We start from the raw sequence: 13,357 nt of genomic DNA on the forward strand, positions 1-13,357 counted from the left end.
TGATTGCTGTTGCTGCTGACTCCCCTGATGATTATAAACACCCTAGTTGCCTTGACTGCCTTGATTGCCATGTCCTCTTTGGTTGCCTTGAAATCCTGAACCGGAACTGCCTCCACCATAACCCGGCCCATGGGAACCACCTCCTGAACCGCCGAGCGGTCCATGATCGTATTGAAAAAGATCCGAGTTTTTAAACTCCCGCATAATAAAACAATCCTTCCAAAGGTGCATGGCTGGTCTCTCTCGCGTCCTGTGCCTTGGGCAGGGCTGGTTTGACAGGCGCTCAAGATTGACACTTGACCCTCCACCCTGCGAGGGCAGTTTACCCTTGCGACGCTGATTATTATTCTGCATGTTCGTGTTAGCCACAAAATCCAAACAGTTATCTGCTTTGCGCTTACCGTTATTTCCATGACCCGCCGGGTTATGCTGTTGCCCCTTATTACTGCCACTCTTCTTTCCCTTCCCCGACTTTTCATCATCAGACTCGGGGTCCTTGGTAGTATCAGAGTCGGCATACTTAACCAGAGCTGCCATAAGCGTTTCCATGTCATTGTAGTGACGCTTGAGTCGTCCCAATTTCAGCTTCAAAGGCATGAACTGGCAATTGCCCTCCAACATTAAGACTGCTCTATCCGCGGTAATGCGGTCCGATGAATGCAAGATTTCCGAAACCTGGCACACCCTACGGGTGTCGATTCACCTTCTTCTTGGACACAGGCGACTAAGTCTACAATTGACATGGGCTGCTTGCATGTGTCCTTGAAATTCTGGATAAACCGGGCCTTCAACGCAGCCCACGACCCGATGGAGTTAGCTGGTAAACTTTTCAGTCAAGTGCGAGCTGTTCCTTCCAACATCATGGTGAAGTACTTAGCAAAGGTTGCATCATCCACATCCATCATCTCCATTGCCATCTCGTAGCTTTCGATCCATGACTCCGGGGGTAAATCGACAGTATAATTGGGCACTTTGCGAGGTCCTTTGAAATCCTTGGGCAGCCGTACATTACGTAGAGCCGGGACGAGACACGGCACCCCCAAAGAGCTGGAGGTAACTCCTGGCTCCACCGACGTTGTTGGATGAACCAGAGTAAGATGACGGGCTGCGTACTGCGCCGCTAACTCAGCTTCTCAACGCGCTCTGCCTTGATCCACCAAATCCTGAGCATTAGTATCACCACCTGTCGGATTATGCCCTCGAGGCGAGTTACAGTCTCGTGCACTGCTTGATATGGCCGGTTCATCAAAGTGCCTGCTGTAAATCCGGCTTGGGCGGGGGTGGAATGAATCCTCTCACGGCTGTATGAATACGCCTGCTGCTGAGTCAAAGCTGTCTGAAGGAGCTCCCTAGCCCGTCGCGTCTGCATCGCTACGGGGGACTCACCTTCGACTGGGAGGGCTGCCAATCGTGAAGTGGTAGTGACTATGTTATCCAGAGGATTGGAGTAATGACCCGGAGGCGTTGACACGCACTGTGACAGGATATTCTGCCGAGGCAAATCCACTGTGCGCGGCTGAACCGGTGTCCCCATTCCAGGTGCTTCTACCCGGTTTACCACTGGCTGATTGCTGGTTCCTGCTCCTGGCATGTTAAAGAGGTTCCTTGGCTCATAAACCGGAGGTAGGTGGGACCGGTACGTTCTTCTCATTACATCATTTGATTCGTTCTGATCTAGCATAAGCCGATAAGGTTGTGCATCCAACTCGGCCCGCTCCATAGCCATCCTGTCAGCTGCCAGGTCTGTCTTGGCTTGAGCTATCCGAGCCTTCAACTTCACGACTTCTGCATTGTGCTGATCCTGATTCACCGGATTAACCTCAGCCACCAACAGTGTTGCCAAAGCGTCAAACAAATCGGACAAAACCTGAGCCGGCGGTGGCACAGGGCCTCCTGCCCCAGCAGATGTCGCTGCTGCTGAACCAGAGATCATTGCAGCCGCGGTTGAAGAATGATGCGCCTGCTGTCTACCGGCCATGAAGATCGCAACTCGGCTCGGCGGATCAAGGGGGTCTAGAATACTATCGCCGTCGGAACAGCCCCCAAACCAGCCATCTTGCAGTTGGTATAATGACTCGGTCTCTCTGGTAGATGACTCGTCATCAGAGTAGACGACTGTTTCACCACCAGATACCGATCTATCATCAGATTCCGCTCTGTGGATGACTCCCACGAAGGCACGCTTCATGGCAGGCTGAACCCGGGCGGATCTCGGACGCTGAGCCGTTTCGACGATGTCGGTGCAGATGTCCAGCTCAGGGCTCGGTTCGCCGATCTTGCCAATGAAGACGTGAATACCGCCGAAGGGGACCCGATATCTATACTCAATTGAACCGGCCTTGGGGCCCCAGCCCGCGTCATCAATGTAGAGCTTGCCGCGACGACTCTTGGTCATCCGGCCCACAATGTGTCCCTTGAGCCCTTCGAAACTACCCTCTAAGAACTTGAAACCATCGTGTGATAGCCCCACGGTGGGCGCCAACTGTCGTGGGATTGTCACGGCAGATGCCCTAGTGTGAGGACTTAGTCGTGCAGCCATCACAATGTAGTTAGCTTAAAGGGGTTAAAGCAGACAAAGGACACAAGGAATTATACTGGTTCGGCCCCTTGCGGTGAAGGTAAAGCCTACTCCAGCTATGATGGGATTGCTAGGGTTTCGATGACCAGGGAGTGAATCTGCTTTGCTTGGCTCTCGGGTGGTTGTTTTTCTCTCCTTGAACCACCGCCGGGTCATCCCTTTATATGCACAGGTTGACGCCCGGCGGTTTACAGAATCCCAGCCGGCTCATAAACGTGTCCGACTCAGTTTCTACTCTTCCTATCTTAAAACACAAGCTACACACCTTATGGCGGTTTATGTCTACGGGCCCTAATCCCCCTTTGGGCCCTGGGCTTTTAGACCTCCCATATTAAAGCGTCGTACTCCCTTGTCTTCATGGGCTTCAATATGAATAACTCCTTACAGGTATAACCCGGCCCCTCCTGGGCGGTTTATACTCAGTAGTTATATCTCCAACACGTCCTCACTAGTTTTCTCATGAATATGGCATGGTAAGACATAAGTTGTCATGGTTTATCATACGAGTAGTGTGTGTTTGATGAAATAGAGTACTCGTTCGGGAACTATGCGCCGATGTATACATAAGTACTTGTAAACACTGTTGGTGCTACCCCACTTGTAAGCAGTTGTGCAAAACACGTCACATTGGCTCAGCTCGCTTCAACACTAGGCTATCGACCAGCTAACAATCAATAATCTACTGCCTGACATATAAGCAACTACATATCTTGTTACAATGGTTAATGCAGTTAACTGAGGCCACAATGTAAATTCCAAACATTCACACGCTAGTCCAGTGTTCATGTGGAACACTTACATTAAACTCGGCTTCATAAAAAACTTGAAAAGCATAAGTTAAGCAACATTATACATCTTAATGATTCATAGAACATAACAAACATATACTAGTTCATAGCAAAAGACAAAGTTGTGAGAAGGTTTACAAATCAGGAAAAATCAAGCAAGGCTTCTCTGAGCAAAGGGCCTCCCGGCAGGCTTAAATTTCCTGGAATTCACTCTGGTTTTTTCTTGTTGCCACCATCCATGGTTAGGTTCTCTCATTCCATAATAACCAATTATAATTGTGTTCTCAGCTGGAATGCTGAACTGAACCACGTAGTATACTAACCAGCTAAAATTCTTGTGCATTCCACTAACTTTAAGCACCGCTATTTGCAGAAATAAGCAGACCATAATGCCTCTTGTCCGCGCACCTGTCCCAAAAACCTCCATGCAGTCGTGCCAGCTAGTCCTCGGTCCATGGATGAATTGGTAAAATGTGCATTCCAGACTAGGATGCAGTTATTTTTGCTCATCCATGCACTGCAATCAGGAAGTAAAATGTACAAATCAGCTTCTTTTAGATAGCATTGGTCATTCTATCTAGTTACTACCAATGTAGGAATACCTGGAAGACGGGTGGTTAGAGGACGATGATACGTCTCCGTCGTATCTATAATTTTTAATTGTTCCATGCCAATGTTCTACAACTTTCATATACTTTTGGCAACTTTTTATACTATTTTTGGGACTAACATATTGATCCAGTGCCCAGTGCTAGTTCATGTTTGTTGCATGTTTCTTGTTTCGCAGAATATCCATATCAAACGGAGTCCAAACAGGATAAAAACCGACAGGGGAAGAAAAATCCACGCGAGACGGTGCCCGAGGTGGACACGAGGCAGGGGGCGCGCCCTTGACCCTCGTGGGCCACCCGTAAGGCGGTTGATGCCCTTCTTTTGCTGCAAGAAAGCTAATATCCGGATAGAGATCGTGTTAAAATTTCAGCCCAATCGGAGTTACGGATCTCTAGAATCTAAGAAACGGTGAAAGGGAAGAATCTGGGAACGCAGAAACAGAGAGAGACAGAGAGACAGATCCAATCTCGGAGGGGCTCTCGCCCCTCCCATGCCATGGAGGCTATGGACCAGAGGGTAAACCATTCTCCCATCTAGGGAGGAGCTCAAGGAAGAAGAATAAGGAGGGGGGGCTCTCTCCCCCTCGCTTCCGGTGGCACCAGAGTGCCACCGGGGGCCATCATCATCACCGCGATCTACACCAACACCTCCGCCATCTTCACCAACATATCCATCACCTTCCTCCCTCTATCTATAGTGTTCTACTCTCCCGCAACCTGCTATACCCTCTACTTGAACATGGTGCTTTATGCTTCATATTATTATCCAATGATGTGTTGCCATCCTATGATGTCTGAGTAGATTTTCGTTGTCCTATTGGTGGTTGATGAATTACTATGATTGATTTAATTTGCTTGTGGTTATGTTGCTGTCCTTTGGTGCCCATCATATGATTGCGCGCGTGGATCACACCCTAGGGTTAGTTGTATGTTGATAGGACTATGTATTGGAGAGCAAGAGTGACAGAAGCTTCAACCTAGCACAGAAATTGATGCATACGGGATTGAAGGGGGACCAATATACCTTAATGCTATGGTTGGGTTTTACCTTTATGAACATTAGTAGTTGCGGATGCTTGCTAATAGTTCCAATCATAAGTGCATAGAATTCCAAGTCAGGGATGACAAGCTAGCAGTGGCCTCTCCCACATAATACGTGCTATCGGTCTAGTAAAGTAGTCAATTTCTTAGGGGTAATTTTGCAACTCCTACCACCTCTTTTCCACACTCGCTATATTTACTCTATTGTTTCTTTATCTAAACAGCCCCTACTTTTTATTTGCTTACTCTTTATTATCTTGCAAACCTATCCAACAACACCTACAAAGTACTTCTAGTTTCATACTTGTTCTAGGTAAAGCGAACATCAAGCGTGCGTAGAGTTGTATCGCTGGTCGATAGAACTTGAGGGAATATCTGTTCTGCCTTTAGCTCCTCGTTGGGTTCGACACTCTTACTTATCGAAAACTGTTGCGATCCCCTATACTTGTGGGTTATCAAGACCTTTTTCTGGCACCGTTGCCAGGGAGCAATAGCGTGGGGTGAATATTCTCCTGTGTGCTTGTTTGCTTTATCACTAAGTAATTTTTATTCGCTGTTCTTAGTTGTTCTTTATCTTTAGTTATGGATATGGAACACGAAATACCAAAAAAATTAGGTGTACTTGCTACTCATGGAGATGGTGAACCTCCTGAAACCCTCGATGCTGGTTATGTGAAAAATATTATGTACTACTTTAATAATCCTGAGAAAACCCCATTCAATTATGTAATGGGAGTAACGTTGGATCAACGTGAATACTTTAGGGATTACCGCTTGACACAAAAAGGGAAACTATTATGGGATCAAATTCATATATTGAATTGGTATGCTAGGCAACTATGCTTGAGATATGATTATACTTGTTGCTCTAAGGTGAAGGCTCCACACCTTCCCTTTTCATGTGAATTTAATGATAATGAAACCTTAGCTTCTTATGCTAATGGTATATATGATTACTATGATGTGGAACAAATAGAAGAATTTGTTGCTTTTAAGGGTGCTTATGAAATTGAATCTTTGTTTGAAAAGCATGAAGCTCATGATGACGATGTTTATAGGCCTGAAAATTTAGCTATCTTAAAATATTGCTATGATAATTATGAATATAATTCCTATATTAATGCGCTTATTGAGGAAGTCTTCGCTGTCCAAGAAGAGATTAATATTTTGCAGGAGTCTATGGAAGAAGAAATTGATGAAACTGTGAGCTCATTGGATGAAAAAGATGAGGAGGAGAGCGAAGAACAAAAGGAGGAAGAGCGGATTAGCTACCTGTGCCCACCTTCTAATGAGAGTAACTCTTCAACTCATACATTGTTTAATTTCCCTTCGTGCTTACCGAAGGATGATTGCTATGATGACTATTATGATCCCGTTGATTCTCTTGAAATATCCCTTTTTGATGATGCTTGCTATGCTTGTGGCCAAGATGCCAATATGAATTATGCTTATGGAGATGAAAACTTGCTATAGTTCCTTATGTTAAACATTGTAGCGACCAGACCTCAAACAGTCTGATCTCTGTGCTCCGGTGTCATCCCTGGATCAGTAATGCTGACACCACACAGTACTCGGAGGATTTATAGCAGAGTAGCAATCACACACTTATTACATCAAGTGTCTCAAAAGAGAACTTATTACAATAAATATGGCTTAAGGCCATCTAATAACGATAAGAGCGGAAGGCTTGGAAGATAAGTGAGTCCATCAACTCCAACGGCATCACTGAGTATAGAACCACGACCTAAAAACTCCTTAATCGTCGTCTAAAAAGTCTGCAACATTAACGTTGCAGCCCGAAAATGGGTCAGCACATGGAATATGCTGGCAAGGTAACACATAGAGAGTAATGGAATGCAACAGCTATACTATATGCATATTTGGCTGGTGGAAAGCTCTATGGTTACAGTTTTTGCGTAAAGCCAATTTTTCCCTACTTCAAAGGAATAAATTTAATTACTATCATGGTGGTTGTTAAACATTGAGAATGGTTGACAGCATTCTCAATCCCAATTAAAGTAACATCATTAAACCCAACAAAATTAACTTTAGAGTAACATGTTGAGATTCACATGAAAATCCAAGTACTAGATACTCAAGATGTCCATAACCGGGGACACGGCTAATCATGATTAGTTTATTACACTCTGCAGAGGTTTGCGCACTTTTCCCCACAAGACTCGATCGCCTCCGTTTGGTTTCTCGCACTACAGGGTGTTTGAGAAACGGATGACCGAGACATAGTCTTTCAGAAGCGCTAGCACCTTACGATCGGGTAGACCGTACCACCTACATCCCCTACATCTGCTAGTCTACCACTGTAAGAGTTCGCACAACTTAGTCAACTATGCTAGAGCCCATAATAGCTTGTGGCTGCACACGGAAGTTTCTAGTATGAATAATCTCATGATCCCTTTGAGCCTGGGTGGCGGTCCAAAAGAAAAACAGGCAAGTCCTGGAAACCCCAGGTGCCTCAATCCACCCAGATGTGTGTTTAAGTTGCCACCTTAGATAAACCATTAATTATCAATCTCACATCTGTCATGGATTTCACTCACCCAATCCACGTCTACTAGCATAGCATGGCATAATAAGCAAACGTAGAAGTAACTCCCAAAGGTTTGATAATAAACAGGTAATAGGTACTACCTCATCTACTTCCCATCCCACAATTTAATTAGATCCTAATCATGCAATGTGTGAAAATTGATCTAATGCAATAAAACTGGGTTGTAGAAAAAGCTATGATCAAAGTGTTACTTGCCTTGTTGATGATCCACGAAACCTAGAGATTCGAAGTAACAGGCGGCGCACTCCGGGTATTCTATCGCAGACAAACAACAAGCATACAATAAGTACTCATCTAATGCACAGGTAAAACTCAAATAGAAGATCTAACCAGAAAGTTCAACTTAAGAGCCCTGGTTTGCAAAAGAATCAAATCGAACGAGGCAAAAGAAATCAAACGGCGAAAGAAAACAACTTCGTTCTAGTAATCTGGATCTAGGAAAAAATTTACAGTAGCAAAAACATGTTTAAGTTGATTATTCGGAAAGAGGGTTTCGAGACGAAACTCCAGGCGCTTGAATCGCCCGATTCCGATAAACAAGCGAAAAGTTATACTAAAACAAAAATCGGATCAGAAATCGCGATCAGAAAATAACCGTGGAAGAATCCGATGAAAAAGAAAAACGACGATTTTTTTTAAAAAAAACAGCACAGAAAACAAGGCGGCGGCGAACCTCGGGCGGCGCGCAACTCCGGCGGCGGCGGCGGCAGCGGGCGGCGGCGGCGGCGGCGGCTGGACGGCGGCGGCTGGGGCGCGCTAGGGTTAGGGCGGCGGTGGTGGGCTGGCTCGGCTCGGGCCTCGGGCGCGCCTTATAAAGGCCCCGGCCAGGCGGAGTCCTGGCCGAGTACGGCCCAAAGTCGGTTTCGCGATTTTTTTAATAATTCCGCTCGGAAGAAAATAAAAAGAAATACTAAACGGACTCCAAAATTCACGAAATAAATTTTTCCGGGTTTCTAAAATCAAGCCCGATAAAGTGAACATTTATCTGGGGCCAAACTACAATTTTGAAAAACGCGCATTTTTCCTAAATTCAAATAAAATACCGAAAAACTCTGAAATAAATCTTATTTGATTTTTTATTAAATCCTCAATATTTCTATATTTTGGGAAAGTCATTTTATTCCCGCTCTCATACTTTTGTAATAGAAATAATTGATGATAAAATAAATAAAATCAAATGATCCTGTTTACATAATTTGAGAAAACTCAAATATGTAAATAACGAAATCCCCAACTCTCTCCGTGGGTACTTGAGTTGCTTAGGATTTTCTAGGATCAAAACCAAAAGCAAAATAAAATATGATATGCATGATGACCTAATGTATAACATTCCAAATTGAAAATTTGGGATGTTACAAACCTACCCCCCTTAAGATGAATCTCGCCCTCGAGATTCGGGTTGGCTAGAAAATAGGTGAGGGTGGTCTTTGAGCAAATCTTCCTCTCGCTCCCAGGTGGCTTCATCCTCCGTGTGGTGGCTCACTGAACTTTGCAAAACTTGATAACCTTGCTACGAGTAACTCGGCTGGCAAACTCAAGAATCTTGACTGGTTTTTCCTCATAGGTCAAATTGTTATCCAACTGAATTGCTTCCAATGGCACTGTGTCTCTCAAAGGTATGTCAGCCATCTCCGCATGACACTTTTTCAATTGAGAAACGTGGAACACATAATGAACTCCTGTTAATCCTTCTGGCAATTCCAACTTGTAAGCCACTTCTCCCATACGCTCCAAAACTCGATATGGTCCTACAAATCGTGGAGCTAACTTCCCCTTAACTCCAAAGCTCTTAATCCCTCGAAGTGGGGATACTCGAAGATAAGCTCTATCTCCGACTTCGTAAACTATCTCCTTGCGTTTAGAATTTGTGTAGCTCTTCTGCCTGGACTGGGCTACCTTGAGCCTATCGTGAATCAACTTCACCTTCTGTTCAGACTCCTTAATCAAATCTGGTCCAAACAACTGGCGGTCTCCAACTTCGTCCCATGACAACGGTGTCCTGCACCTCCTTCCGTACAAAGCTTCGAAAGGGGCCATCTTCAAACTGGTATGATAGCTATTATTGTAAGAGAACTCTGCATATGGCAAATTATCGTCCCAACTACATCCATAATCTAGCGCACAAGCTCTCAGCATATCCTCCAAAATCTGATTGACTCTCTCAGTCTGTCCATCTGTCTGCGGATGAAAAGATGTACTAAATTCTAACCTAGTACCCAAAGTCTCATGCAACTGCTTCCAGAACTTTGAGGTAAACTGGGTTCCTCTATCTGATACGACGCTCCTCGGAACTCCATGCAAACATACGATCCTGGTCATGTATATCTTTGCCAACCTAGCACTGGTGTAAGTGGTCTTTACTGGGATGAAATGAGCTACTTTCGTTAATCGATCAACTACAACCCAAATCGAGTCATAGCCTGAACGAGTCCTTGGTAATCCCGTGATAAAATCCATGCCTAGCTTATCCCACTTCCATTCGGGTATCGGCAATGGTTGCAACAATCCTGTTGGCTTCTGATGCTCTGCCTTTACTCTCTGTCATACGTCACAAACTAATACATACTCTGCAATATCCTTTTTCATTCCGGTCCACCAGAAAATATCCTTCAAATCCAAATACATCTTGGTATTTCCTAGGTGAATCAAATACGGTGAATCATGTGCCTCTTGCAGAATCAACTTTCTGATCTCCGGGTCATTGGGCACGTAAACACGGTCTTCAAACCATAGGGTGTCGTGCTCATCCTCACGAAATCCTTTAGCTTTTCCCTTGCTCAGTTTCTCCTTTATAGTGGCAATCTCTTTGTCAGTTTTCTGAGCTTCTCTGATTCTATCCATCAAAGTTGACTGAATTTCCAATGCTGCCACATAACCTCTCGGAACTATTTCTAAACATAGCTCACGAAGATTTTATGCTAACTCCTTGGGTATTTCTCCCGTCATTAACCTATTGACATGGCTCTTGCAGCTTAATGCATCAGCTACTACATTAGCTTTTCCGGGATGGTAATGTAATTTCATATCATAATCCTTGATGAGCTCCAACCATCTCCTTTGTCTGAGGTTCAACTCCTTCTGGGTGAAAATGTACTTCAGACTCTTATGATCCGTGTACACCTCACAATGATTTCCAATGAGGAAATGTCTCCATGTCTTCAATGCATGCACTACGGCTGCTAACTCCAAATCATGCGTAGCATAATTCAATTCATGAGGCTTCAGTTGTCGTGAAGCATATGAAACAACTCTCCCTTCCTGCATAAGCACTGCTCCAAGTCCTCGACGTGAAGCGTCGTAATACACCTCATAGTCCTTGGTTTGATCTGGCAAAATCAACACTGGTGAGGTAACCAAACGTTTCCTCAATTCCTGAAAACTTGCCTCACACTCCTCAGTCCATTTGAACTTAGTATCCTTCTTCAGCAACTCCATCATAGGTTTCGCGATCCTTGAGAAATTCTCAATAAACCTCCGGTAGTATCCTGCGAGTCCAAGAAAACTCCGGATCTCTCCAACGGTAGTTGGGGCTTCCCACTTGGTCACGATTTCAACTTTAGCGGGATCTACTGCTATACCTTCTCCAGATATAACATGTCCGAGGAATCCTACTTCCTTCAACCAAAATTCACATTTGCTGAACTTGGCATATAATTGATGTTCTCTGAGCTTTCCAAGTACCAAACGCAAATGCTCTTTATGATCCTCTTCATTCTTCGAATATACCAGGATATCATCAATGAACACTACAACGAACTTATCCAAAAACTCCATAAACACTTTGTTCATCATGTTCATAAAATAGGCAGGCGCGTTAGTCAGTCCAAATGACATAACGGTATACTCATATAACCCATACCTGGTGGTAAAAGTTGTCTTCGGAATATCCTGTTCTCGAATCTTCAACTGATGGTATCCTGATCGCAAATCGATCTTGGAAAACACTTTAGCTCCTTGCAACCGATCAAACAGATGGTTGATCATTGGTAGTGGGTACTTGTTCTTGATCGTTACTTCGTTCAATCCTCGATAGTCAACAACCATCCTTAACGATCCATCCTTCTTCTCTACTAGAAGTACTGGTGATCCCCAAGGCGAAGAACTTGGGCGAATATACCCCTTATCTAGTAACTCCTTAATCTGCTTCTTAATTTCCACCAAAATCCTTTGCTGGCATCCTATATGGTCTCTTTGATATTGGCCCAGTGCCTGGCAATAGCTCAATCAAAAACTCAATGTCTCTATCCGGTGGCATGCCTGGCAACTCTTCGGGAAATACATCAGGAAAATCCTTTACCACTGGTACTTCCTCATGCACAACTCCTGATAAGGAATTTACTTATGTCCTCTTTGGTACATATCAGGATACATACTTGATCCTTCTCCCTTCTGGTGTGGTAAGCAAAATTGACTTACTAGCACACTCAATATTCCCTTCATACTTTGATAACCAATCCATGCCTAATATCACATCCAATCCTTGAGATTCCAATACTACTAGGTCTGAGGGAAAAACATAGTTACCAATCCTTAATGGTAACCGATCACACCATAGACTAGCCACATGCTCTGCTCCTGGCGAGGTTACTAACATGGGTGACCTAAGGGCTTGGGTTGGTAGATTATACTTATCCACAAATCCCCTTGAGATGTATGAATGCGATGCACCAGTATCAAAAAGAACGAGTGCAGTAAATGACTTAACCAAAAACTTACCTATTACTGCATCGGGCTGAGCTTCAACCTCCTCCATGCTAACGTGGTTCACCTGTCCCCTGTTGAAAGGGTTCGGCTTCTTCCCAGAACTTCCATTGCCATTTTGGCCTTCAGGACATTCATTTGCATAATGTCCTGGCTTCGAACACTTATAACAAGTGACATGGCTCAAGTCCTTCTTGGCTGGGTTGATGGGGTGTTGCGGTTCTGTCCATTGCTTCCTCCATTCCCACTACCATTCTTGGTGCCATTATGATTGTGCGAGCTACCTACTCCATGGGTATGCTGAAAATGTCCTCCCGGCCTAGGGGTAAAACGTGGCTTCTGCTGAGCTCCTGAATTATACTTTCCTTGTCCATACTTCCTCTTGCGGTTCTCAATTTGCTGCTGCTTCCCTTCAATCATAAGAGCACGGTCTACCAACTCCTGGTAGTTGTTGAAGGTGGCTACCATCAACTGCATACTCAACTCATCATTCAGTCCTTCCAGAAACTTCTCCTGCTTAGCTGCATCTGTAGCAACGTCATCTGGGGCATAACGTGCTAGCTTACTAAACTCCTCCACATACTGGCCAACTATCCGTCCTCCTTGGCGCAAGTTATGAAAATCACGCTTCTTCATGTCCATTGCTCCTGCTGAAACATGGGCAATACGAAAAGCCTGCTGAAACTGGTCCCATGTGACAGTGTCGACTAGGAAGGTGGTTGTGAAATTCTCCCACTAGGATGCTGCGGGTCCTTCTAACTGATGTGCGGCAAACTTAACCTTCTCCACATCTGTGCATCCTGCTGTGGTCAACTCCCTAGCTATCTTGCGGAGCCAATCATCTGCTACTATCAGCTCGGTGCTACTGGAAAACACCGGCGGATTTAGCCTAAGAAAATGGGCTAAGTGGTCAACAGGTGGTGGTGGTGGTGGGTTGTTGTTATTGTTCCCCTGATTCTGATTCTGAACTAGCAACTGCATCAAGGTGTTCTGCTGCTGGATCAACTGGGTGAGCTCCGGCGGAAAGGCAAATCCGGGGTCACGTCTCGGAGGCATCTGAGGGTTTTAG

The sequence above is a fragment of the Triticum aestivum genome, chromosome 7A (genome assembly GCF_018294505.1).
Source record: "Triticum aestivum cultivar Chinese Spring chromosome 7A, IWGSC CS RefSeq v2.1, whole genome shotgun sequence".
Taxonomy (NCBI): domain Eukaryota; kingdom Viridiplantae; phylum Streptophyta; class Magnoliopsida; order Poales; family Poaceae; genus Triticum; species Triticum aestivum.